This window comes from Erythrolamprus reginae, chromosome 5, assembly GCF_031021105.1.
Source record: "Erythrolamprus reginae isolate rEryReg1 chromosome 5, rEryReg1.hap1, whole genome shotgun sequence".
NCBI classification, from domain to species: Eukaryota; Metazoa; Chordata; class Lepidosauria; order Squamata; family Dipsadidae; genus Erythrolamprus; species Erythrolamprus reginae.
In genome coordinates, this window is record NC_091954.1 from 96,562,519 (window position 1) to 96,575,413 (window position 12,895).

A 12,895-nucleotide genomic window follows, 5' to 3' on the forward strand; every position below is an offset into this window, starting at 1 on the left:
AATTCAGGTGGTTCTCAATATGTTTGCTTGGCTGACTCCACTCCACCTGGCTAATGAAAGAGCTCTTGTGTAGCAGAGATAACCCAGCCAGGATGTGCAAAATTTGATAATTTCAATAGCAATTAGATTTGCCACAGAGGCTTCTGTGTCACAAATTCACAGCACTGTACTTCTCAGGATAAAACTCTTTCAGAAAGGAAATGGTAAGTAATTATGAATTTGTGCTCTATTAATGTAATCAGAAATATTGTATGGAACCACGGTCTTTGAATCTTCTATCAAGAACAGTATGAGATGAGGGAACGATGAGGTCTATAAACATAGGATATGGAATCTGTTTGCTAAAGGTATTTAGCAAATGTATTATACCTATAATGAACTACTTGTAACATGCCCATTTTAACTATGGCAGGATTAGCCAAGGTTGTATTACTACATTGAGAAAGGAATTGAACTAGTTTGCTTAGAGTCAATTGGTTTAGTAGTTAATTAATTTATTTATTGAATTTGTATGCCGCCCCTCTCCGCAGACTCGGGGTGGCTAACAACAGTAATAAAACAGTATATGACAATAATCCAATACTAAAAACAGTTAAAAACCCATTATATAAAAACCAATCATACATACAGACATACCATGCATAAAATTGTAAAGGCCTAGGGGGAAAGTGTATCTCAATTTCCCGATGCCTGGCGGCAGAGGTGGGTTTTAAGCAGCTTACGAAAGGCAAGGAGGGTGGGGGCAATTCTAATCTCTGGGGGGAGTTGGTTCCAGAGGGCTGGGGCCACCACAGAGAAGGCTCTTCCCCTGGGTCCCGCCAAGCAACATTGTTTGGTTGAAGGGACCCGGAGAAGACCCACTCTGTGGGACCTAACTGGTCGCTGGGATTCGTGCAGCAGAAGGTGGTCCCTTGGGTAATGCTACAGGTTAGAAAGCAAATGAGATGATATATGATACGACAATCATTAAGTGTTGTACCTCATTATTCTTCACAAATGTATATTTTCTTTTATGTACACTGAGAGCACACGCACCAAAGACAAATTCCTTGTTTGTCCATGCACACGTGGCCAATATAGAATTCTATTCTATTCTATTCTATTCTATTCTACTCTACTGTACTCTACTCTGTTCTGTTCTGTCCTGTCCTGTCCTGTTCTCTTCTCTTCTATTCTAAATTAAAGTCAGTTGAATGCAAATCATTTTTGCATGACATTGCCATTGATCACCTGTAATAATTATTTGACCAACTTGCAGATATATCTGCTAAAATTGAGCAATTGAGGCAAATATTACAGATGTTCTTTATTTCACTGTCAGAACGCTGCCCTTTATTCATCAGTCTCTAAGGCAGTCTCATAAAGATGTTTACTCAGATGTCCCTTTTGTAAAAATAAGATTTTCTTTTTGTTTACCAAAACATAAAATTAGATTGGAAAATCAGAGAAATTAATGTCCTACATTACTACAGCAATCAGAGCCCATATAATCCATTTTCTAGTTGGAAGGTGGCTTCTAAGGCTCTGGTTCCTACTCCTTATGCAAACTTTTCTACTGCCAGATACATTTGGAAGGCTTAGCATAGATCCATTTTTAAAAAAGAATCAAAATCTTGAGAAGAACAATGCTGTACTGCAATAATAGGCAGGAAAAAACCCTGGACACACATACAACCTGGGAGAAACTCCTCTTAGCAGTAGTGACTGCGAAAGAGACCTTGGAGTCTTGGTGGACAATCAACTAAACATGAGCCAACAATGTGCAGCAGCAGCTAAAAAAGCCAACATAATCCTAAACTGCATCAGCAGGGGAATACACTCCAAGACCAGGGAAGTCTTAATACCACTCTACTACGCCCTGGTCCGACCACACCTGAAGTACTGTATTCAGTTCTGGTCAGCACACTTCAAAAGAGACATTGAAACTCTGGAGAAGGTGCAAAAAAGAGCAACCAAGATGATTAAGGGATTGGAAACCGAGACTGAGGGAACTGGGCATGGATAGCTTAGAGAAAAGGAGGGCCAGAGCGGACATGATAGCAGTCTACAAGTATATGAGGGGATGTCACAGAGAGGAGGGGGTCACTTTATTCTCCAGGGAACCAGAGGGCTGGACGAGGAACAACGGCTAGAAGCTGACCAAGCAGAGATTCAACATGGAGATAAGGAGGAACTTCCTGACAGTCAGAGCGATCAACCAATGGAACAACCTACCAGCGGACGTTGTGAACTCCAACACTCTAGACATTTTTAAGAGAAGATTGAACTGCCACTTGACTGGTGTGCTATAGGGTTCCTGCTTGGGCAGGGGGTTGAACTTGATGGCCTTCATGGTCCCTTTCAACTCAATCAATCAATCAATCAATCAATCAATCAATCAATCAATCAATCATTGTTGGGTTCCTGCTTAGAGGAACCCCATTATGACAGAATCAAGCAAATATTTTTATATAAGCAAGGGTTATAATACAGGAAATCCTAGGGCCCTGATTTGCTGGGCAATTTGAGCAAGGGACTTCCTTGTCAATACACGTTGCATGAGATTCATTGTTAAAAACGAACCTTTCATTGCTGAGGAAGACCACAACTGACAGAGATAGAATGCTGAGGGTGAAATATTGCCGTATTGGTTGCAGTTTCCTTGCCAGGTTTTCAGTGAGGAGATTTCTTCTTATTCAGATGGGATTGTCTTGGGTCAGGTCAAATTAGGTCTAAGGAGATTAAGCAGAGATCCACTTGGTTTCAACACTAATTAAGCTCATAACTAAAATGGAGGGAAAAGGTACCTTTTTGTTTGCTAGGTTTGCTTTCTTCTGCATACAATCCCAAAGGTGCTTTTCAAAGAAGCAACTGGACTTTCTGGTTTTTCTTTGAGGACATTTCACTTCTTATCCAAGAAAATTCCTCAGGTCTGATTTGGATGGCCAGAAATGGGAGGATTTGTACTCCTTGCAGACAGCTTGCCTTTTGCATTCTGTTAGTAAGTCATTAAAGTCACCTGGAGGTTCATCTGTCATCAGGGTTGAAGTCCTCTTGGAACTGTTGAAAGACTGTGTTTTTATAGATAAATGGAGTAATATCCCTTCTCCTCTGTTTATTTGTTTATTTGTTTATTTGTTTATTTGTTAACAGTAGAACCCCGACTTACGAGACTAATTGGTTCCGGAAGGAGGCTCGTAAGTCGGAACGCTCGTATGACGAAACATTGTTTCCCATAGGAAACAATGTAAAGTCAATTAATCCGTGCAACAACAAAAAAACCCGTTGCCGCCGAACGCGGAAGTTAGCGTTCGGCTTCAGGAGACAGCTGCGAAGCGGCGCGGGTGTTTTAAAACGTGGCAGCTGGCCTGGGGGGTTCGGGGTTTATTTGTTTATTTGTTTATTTGTTTATTTGTTTATTTGTTTATTTGTTTATTTGTTTATTTGTTTATTTGTTTATTTGTTTATTTGTTTATTTGTTTATTTGTTTATTTGTTTATTTGTTTATTTGTTTATTTGTTTATTTGTTTATTTGTTTATTTGTTTATTTGTTTATTTGTTTATTTGTTTATTTGTTTATTTGTTTATTTGTTTATTTGTTTATTTGTTTATTTGTTTATTTGTTTATTTGTTTATTTGTTTATTTGTTTATTTGTTTATTTGTTTATTTGTTTATTTGTTTATTTGTTTATTTGTTTATTTGTTTATTTGTTTATTTGTTTATTTGTTTATTTGTTTATTTGTTTATTTGTTTATTTGTTTATTTGTTTATTTGTTTATTTGTTTATTTGTTTATTTGTTTATTTGTTTATTTGTTTATTTGTTTATTTGTTTATTTGTTTATTTGTTTATTTGTTTATTTGTTTATTTGTTTATTTGTTTATTTGTTTATTTGTTTATTTGTTTATTTGTTTATTTGTTGTTAGAGTTGAAAGGGACCATGAAGGCCATCGAGTTCAACCCCCTGCCTAAGCAGGAACCCTATAGTACACCAGTCAAGTGGCAGTTCAATCTTCTCTTAAAAATGTCCAGAGTGTTGGAGTTCCCTCTGTTGAGAGAGGGCTATTCAATTCTCAAACCAGTGGTCCTCTCTGCCCAAAATGTAGACTTTGCTGTGTTCAAAAGAGTGGCCTTTGTTTTAAAATGCAGACGGACTATTGCATCTAGTCCTAGTTCAATGTTTGTTCTTCTATGTTGTGCCATCACATGAATTTATATAACAAGTTACCTGAATTCAGCTAGCTGAAACGCTAAATTGGCCGCTGCGGCTCATGAGTGCTTTTCAGGCCAGCGCGATTTTCCTTCTGCATTTGTGGAGATGGTAAAATCGTGCACAAAGCAGCAGGTGTGCCCATGTTTCGGCAAGTTTTTTTTTGCTTCCGAGCATGCTGAAACACGGGGACACCTGTGGCTCCTTGTGCGGTTTTGCTACCTCCACAGGTGCAGAAGCAAAATCGCACTGGTCCCGCAAGCATTCACCAGCCACCGCGGTGAGCCCCGCCCCGAGTCTACGGACAGGGGCGGCATACAAATCTAATAAATAATAATAATAATAACAACGACAACGACGACAATGATGACAATGACGACAACGACGACAACAACAGCAACAACAATAACAATAACAATAACAACAATAACAATAGTGTTCCGACTGGAGCCCACCCCTGCCTGAATTCCATGCCATCATGATCAGATTTTTAAAAATCATTTTTTTCAGCACTTTCTTGCTTTAGAGAATGATAACTTTTCCTCCAGCTTTTGAGTATTTAGCAATCTCAACAAAAAGAATCGTTTGCTTAATGCTGAAACTGCACACCCACAGGGCAACACTGAGCCTAACATGGTTGACTGCCAAGAACTGTCCACCTTACCTTCATCCTTGACAACAGGGAGTATAGTTGAATATTCCACATACTTTCATTAATGTATTGCTTATATTTTAGAGCCAATTAATTCCTTCAGGATTAAGATAAGCAACCAAACATACTCTTTTAAATAGTTTATGTGCCTTTGATACTTGAAACAACACAACCTTTTGTAGCCCTCTTACAGAAAAGTAAGCTCCAAAATATGATACCTGCAAGATGTTCTCAAGTCTACCTGAAGGTCAATTACACTGAATTCTGCTTCCCTTACAAAATATCACTCTCCTGACTTACACAAAGGTGGCTGTCAGTATCTTTTCAGGTCAATGCTAACTCATACTGATCCTAAGAAAAACCGCATCATATTCATACACCTGAATGAGTATGACTGGAGGCTAAAACATATGATGAATGGTTGCAGGGACTGGGCATGGCTAGTCTAGTGAAGAGAAGGACAAGGGGAGAGATAGTAGCAGTGTTTCAATATTTGAGGGGCTGCCACAGAGATGAATGGGTCAAACTATTTTCCAAAGCACCTGAAGGCTGGACAAGGAATAAGGAATGGAAAATCGAAAGGTTTTTAAAAACACACCTTTGCCAGCAGGCCTGGTGGGGTTGAGTATTGACGTTCTGCTCTGGCTGATAATATGATTGGGATTGGGATGAGTACAAGTGCACTAGAGTGCCTTCCATCCCCTGTCCTATTGCTCTCCTATATCTCCTATACCTTTCTTCTATTCCTATATCTCTTCTTCTATTCTTTCATTGATATGTTCTATTACTATATCTTCTTTTCTATTATTTCTTAGATATATTTTACCATGAGTATCTCCTCTATAACCCTCATTATGTATTTTAATATGTGTATATAGATATATACCCACTAAACCCTCATTGTGTATTGGACAAAATAAATAAATACAAATACAAATAGTTTGGATGAATGGGTTTAAATGTTTGGGATTTTAAGATTTGGGTTTTAGGGTTGGGTTTATAATTTCATATCTTGTATTTTGTATTGATTTTTATCTTGTAAGCCACCTTGAGTCCCCTGGAGAAGGACGGCACAGAAATTTGAATAAATAAATAAATAAATAAATAAATAAAATAAAATAAATAAATAAATAAATAAATAGATCAAGGAGAGATTCTACCTAGAAATAAGGACAAATTTTCTGACAATGAGAACAATCGGTTAATGGAACAGCTTGCCTTCAGAGGTTGTGGCAGTTTCACTGGTGGAGGCTTTAAAAAGAGACTGGACTGCCATGTGTAAAAAATGGTATAGGGCAGTGATGGCGAACCTGTTTTTCCTCGGGTGCTATCATGCACACGCGAGTGCCCACACCCATAATTCAATGCCTTGGGAGGGCAAAAACAGCTTCCCACATCCCTCAGAGACCCTCTGGAGGCTGGAAACAGTTTCCCAAGTTCTGGTGGGCCCGGTAGGCTCATGTTTCACCCTCATCTACCTCCAAAGGCTTCCCTGGAGCTGGGAGAGGGTAAAAACACCCTCACCCATCCCCCGGAGGCTCTCTGTAAGCCAAAATTGCCCTCCCAGAGCTTCTTTGCAAGCCAAAAATTGCCCTTCCAGAGCTTCTGTGTGAACCAAAAATCAGCTGGCAAGCAGATATGGCTTCATGTGCCACCTATGGTTCATGGGCCATAGGTTCTGGTGTGGTTAGCTCTGGCCCAGCTCCTGCCCCAAGGACTGTGGATGTGGGGGAGACATCCACATGCTGCAGGCCTGTTTTGCTCCGGGTGGAATCTGCTGATGAAAGCTCCTCTGACCAAGAAGACATGAGTGACAGGGAGGAGGAGAGTGTGGCAGACAGCTCAGAAGGAGATCAATTATCTAGCTTCTCCTTGGATTCAGAACAAGAGTTAATGATACAGCCACGCATGCGGAGAGCGATGCATAGGCAACAACAACTGAGAGATTATTATCAAAGAAAATGAGGCCACCTGTGGTTGGGTGGGGCTGTGGTAATTAGTGAGGCTGCTATAAAGAGCAGCTTGTGGGTTTGGCCATTGTGGAGGATTATCTGATCGTTGTGTTTCATGACTGCTTTGCTGACTTTGATCTTTGTGTGCTGATTTCCCCCCGCTTTGAAACTAAACCAGAGCAAAGTGTGTTTCACTTTGTGAAAGAAGAAGGACTGTGAATTGCCTCACAGCTGCAAGCTAAGTATCACAGAACTGATAAGGGACTTGTACAAATTACCAGTTTGTTTGGAGACCAGTGCTCTTTGCTATACCAAAAGAGGGCTTGGTTTAAGTGAATTTTCATTATAAAGAACATTGTTTTGAATTTTCAAACGTGTGTGTGTCTGAAATTTGTACCTGTGAATTTTTGGGATGAGTGTACCAGAGAGCCCAACAGAACAGGTTCGCCATCATTGGTATAGGTTGTCCTTGGGTGGGGGTTGGACTAGATTACTTACAAGGTCTCTTCCAACTCTGTTAATGCTACCCAATCTGGGCAATCAATAAGTGAATACTGATGCCTTACATAAAGTTTGAGGATCATTTAAAAAATAAAAATCTCAGTTTCCTGATGTTCCTACTGTTAGACTATATGATTGACGTCTATATTAAGATCAAGGGATTTTTACCTGCTCTTCAATTAGACAATAATGACCACTCAATCCTCTTTCTATCTTAGCAGCAATTTAATTATCTGGCCATCCTTCTCTAATTTCCAGGACTTAGTCACACTGCCTTTATCTCATTCCATCTCCAATCCTGCAATTGCTCCTGTTCCAACTCCTCCAAACATCATCTGGACTATCTGGGAATTTGTCAAAGCTTCCAACTTGCTTTGCCCCGAGGCTGCTTCACTGATACCAGACTGCTATGAACCCTGGGGAGAGGAAAGAACATCAGAAACAAGAGCCAGTTTGAGCGTTCCAGAGACATTAGCTCACCACAAGCATGGGACTGGAATAAGGACCATTACAGAGCTTGCCAAGCATCAGAACTGTTGCCAAAACAATTTGTTTGAATCCATTTGGACACAGGGAGATGTGGGGTGGGGAAAGGTTTGGGAAAGGTAACCTTACATCATTTCATAATTTTGGTGTTGGTCTCTAATTCAGGTTTAAGGCATGGCAACATAAATTCAAAGTTCTGCTGATGAGTTGGCTCCACACAAAACCCACTGAATAAAAATGAAAACATTGCTATCTCTGTGTCATTTTTTTCCAATTGCCTGGCTTCTCAGAAATGTAGGAAGTTTTCATTCTTAACAAGTAATTTTGTTGTTGTTAAAGGTCTGTTAAGTTTAGCCACTTATCAAATAAGCACATATGAACCTCTGCTACTAATATTGTGCCCCCTGTCTCAACTTCTTTCCAAATAATTAATCAGAATCTTTGAGATAGAAAAGTAGAGGGCTTCACTGGACAGTCTGAAACCATTTGAAATTAATTTTTATATGAGCAGTACAAACATGCCAAGCAGAAATTGTTGGCAAAAGATAGCAAAATAAATTGAAATTGCTGAGGGAAAAAACCTCAGATAAATTTTAATTTCACACTGTAAAAAGCTGTGCTTAAGCACTAATCTAGCTACAATGTACAATTTTCTTTCTGAGGGTGTATGTGGCAGAAATGTTGAGTTTTTCTATCAAACTCTTAGTCTGCACTGGAAAGAATACCTTGCTGCATTGCTGATTTTAATAAAGATCAAGGTTATTGCTTTAAGATTACAGAAAAAACACTTCCTTTTGTGAATGTTAGCATTTAGAGGTGGGAAATGTTTTTACAGTAAATGAAAGATCCAGATTATGACAGTGAGATGTCTTCATAGTGCTTTAGGCAGCTGATAAGTGCTTACATATTCTATTGTACAAATAGTCCATTTTTATCAGTTACCGATAACTTTGTATATTGGGCTCAGCCAAATTCCCAAACTGAAATACAGTGATACCTCATCTTACAAACACCTCGTCATATAAACTTTTCGAGATACAAACCTGGGGTTTAAGATTTTTTTGCCTCTTCTTACAAACTATTTTCACCTTACAAACCCACCACCATTGCTGGGATGCCCCGCCTCCGGACTTCCGTTGCCAGCGAAGCGCCCGTTTTTGCACTGCTGGGATTCTCCTGAGGCTCCCCTCCATGGAAACTTCCATGTTTTTATGATGCTACACAGAGGTCCGAAGGTGGCGTTTCGAGGACTTCGGTGTTTTTGCGATGCTGTGATTTCACTGATGCTCCCTTCACTGGGAAACCCCACCTCCGGACTTTTGTTGCCAGCGAAGTGCCCATTTTTGCGATGCTGGGATTCCCCTGCTGGGATTCCCGTGCAGCATTGCAAAAACACAGAAGTCCGGAGGTGGGATTTTCCATGGAGGGGAGCTTCAGGGGAATCCCACCAGTGCAAAAACGGGCGCTTCGGCTGGCAAAAGGGGTGAATTTTGGGCTTGCACGCATTAATTGCTTTTCCATTGATTCGCTTTTCCATTGATTCCTATGGGAAACATTGTTTCATCTTACAAACGTTTCACCTTAAGAACCTCACCCCGGAACCAATTAAGTTTGTAAGACAAGGTATCACTGTAGTTAGAATCAGAAAGATGCAAAGGCCCAGTGTTATTGGCTAAATTGAATCTGAATTTCATAGTTCAAGGGTGATTATAAGCTTCTGAGGAACACAGACAATTATCTGCAAAAAAATTTCTTCTTAAGCATTTTATACAAGGAAATGTATAGATAGAAAAAACAGGTAATGCATCGTTTTCTGACTAGTAACAGCAATAATTTTATGAGGGATGTCTAATCTTAATGCTGCAATTATGGAACTACAGTTCCATAATTCTGTGTTTATTCTTTCATAAGCAGGCACCTTTAAAGTTGTTCAGTGGATTCTGCAAGTATCCAGAATCTTATAACATCGGGGTCTCAAAGGTGCTTTTTCAAAAGGCATCTTGACTTTCTTTGTTTTTCCTTGAAGACATTTTGCTTCTCATCCAAGAAGCTTCTTCAGTTCTGACTTCTGACCTTTTCAGAACTGAAGAAGCTTCTTGGATGAGAAATGAAATGTCTTCGAGGAAAAAAACAAAGGAAGTCCAATTATCTGATCTAGATACGGAGAATATCCATAGATATAACATTGGATGTTTCTTAAGCAGGAGTGTCAAACTCGCAGTGTCATGGTGTATCACAACTTCAAAAGAGACATTGAAACTCTGGAGAAGGTGCAAAAAAGAGCAACCAAGATGATTAAGGGATTGGAAACCAAGACTTACGAAGAGAGACTGAGGGAACTGCGCATGGATAGCCTAGAGAAAAGGAGGGACAGAGCGGACATGATAGCAGTCTACAAGTATACGAGGGGATGTCACAGAGAGGAGTGGATCACTTTATTCTTCAGGGCACCAGAGGGCCGGACGAGGAACAACGGCTGGAAGCTGACCAAGGAGAGATTCAACATTGAGATAAGGAGGAACTTCCTGACGGTCAGAGCGATCAACCAATGGAACAACCTACCAGCGGATGTTGTGAACTTCAACTCTCTGGACATTTTTAAGAGAAGATTGAACTGCCACTTGACTGGTGTGCTATAGGGTTCTTGCTTGGGCAGGGGGTTGAACTCGATGGCCTTCATGGTCCCTTTCAACTCTAACAATCAATCAATCAATCAATCAATCAATAAACTTTTCACCACTGGGAGTGGCCAGCTCAGGACACATTTGGCCTGCGGCTGCAAGTTTAACAGCCCTGGCTTAAAGACTGCTGGATGTTTAAGTCATTTTACTTCTGTCCCTGTAATTCAGTGTAGTGGATTAATTTTATTGTAGTGGATTATTTTAAAACGTATTATTCTCCAACCAGGGCATCCCATGTTACCGTGGAACTGGATGGTTGACTTTGAGGCAGTTGTTATTTCTCTCTCTCTCTCTCCCTCCCTCTCTCTCTCTCACACACACACACATGGGTGGGCTGCTAGCTGGAACGCTAAATTGGGCTCGCCACCACGGCTCGTGAATGCTAGCAGGGCCAGCGCGATTTTGCTTCTGCACCTGTGGAGGTAGCAAAATCATGCATGGAGTCGCATTATAAAACAAAAGGATTTGCATTGTGTCATTTGTCATAACTCTCCAAAAGATGCACTTATTTTCATTTTGGCAGTTTTTTCCTATCGTCCTCCATTCCTGCCCCTCCACATTTTATCCCATCTTCAGATGAGAATGAGACATCTGCCCTGATGTTTTTCAGATTTGTCAGGTCAAGCTATTTTCATGTTTTACATCATTTTTTTTTACCTAACAGAAGTTAATGGTAACATTTTATTTTGTACAGAAGAGGAACCTAATCCTATTTATTTAGAAGACTTGACCCATTTAGACTAGGTAATGTTTCCTCTAAAATTTCCACACTTGTACAATTTCTTAGTAATTGATAGCTAGTCTTTGAATTTAGATTTAAGTAAAGGAAGGAATGAAGGAAGGAAGGAAGGAAGGAAGGAAGGAGACCATTTTTATCTCATTGTGGTTTATTGTGGGAACTGTCAGTCAATCTTTTATATTTTAGAAAATTCATAAAGCTATTTGAAGATATCCAAAGACTTTGAATGGCTGTTTTGTACTATATATCTAGGCTTTTGTTGTTATTAGTTGCAAAGTTCCGTCAAACCCATCATGACCCCTTGGAGAACATTCATCTAGGCCTTCCTGTTTTAGTCACTCCATCCAGCCACCTCATTCTCTGGGCCAAATTCTGACCTGAACAATGGGAATACTGCTCAGTTACCAGAAATGCTTTCAATTTGTAATTAATAAATCCCTGCCTTACCTACAGAGAATTATCCTTCAAAAGAAATTGTGTACGAATGGATATCCTTTTTATCAGTAATGAATTTTCAGGTCTTAAATAAATGATGTGTTCTCTCTATTTGAGATCTGTTCACATGCATTGCCTTCAAAATCAAATGTATTTTGTATGTGGTGCTTTGTTTAACTTCCCATTCTAATTTACAGCCCCTCTGACTTGCATATTGTATATTTTAGATGGTATGTCTGAGCGCAAGAGCTATCATAGTGTTCTTTATAAACCACTGTCAGGTTTACTAAACATTAGAGTAATAATACTTTAGAAAAAAAACCAGGAAGAAATATTTTTATGTCTTCTATACCATTCTATTTAGAAAATGTCTATTTAATCACATAAAGCCTATCTGCTTTATTTAGAGGTGGTTCAGTCCAATATATTTATGTATACTTATATTTAAAGGATATAATTCATCTACCACTGCCAATGTTTTTCAGCCCCTGACATAAATGCTTTCTTTTGAATATTGAAACCACCTTTTTTAGCCAGCATATTATTTTTTCTGTCAAATCTGCATAACAAATTCCTGTTCTGTGGAACGTGTAATAGATGCTGTTGTCACTATATGCATTTCCCAAAAAATGTTTGACTGCCATAGGTTGTTTTAAAGTATGATACACAGACACATATGTGTATAAATAACTTGTTGCTTATTAAAATTGCCTTAATATATATTTCCTACCCTGAAAAGCAAGCTGTTGAGGTTTGATTAAAACCAGCAAGAACAAAGAAAAACAGAAGGAAATGAGAATTAACTCACTCTTTGCTTTACTCAATCTCGTTTTGCATGCTTGGATATTTTTTTTAAAGTTTATTTTTACTATGCATGGCACCAGTTGCGGCCCTATCTAGACCGGGACTCATTGCTCACAGTCACTCATGCCCTCATCACCTCGAGGTTCGACTACTGTAATGCTCTCTACATGGGGCTACCTTTGAAAAGTGTTCGGAAACTTCAGATCATGCAGAATGCAGCTGCGAGAGCAGTCATGGGCTTACCCAGGTATGCCCATGTTTCACCATCACTCCGCAGTCTGCATTGGCTGCCGATCAGTTTCCGGTCACAATTCAAAGTGTTGGTTATGACCTTTAAAGCCCTTCATGGCATCGGACCAGAATACCTCCGAGACCGCCTTCTGCCGCACGAATCCCAGCGACTGATTAGGTCCCACAGAGTGGGCCTCCTCCGGGTCCCGTCAACTAAACAATGTC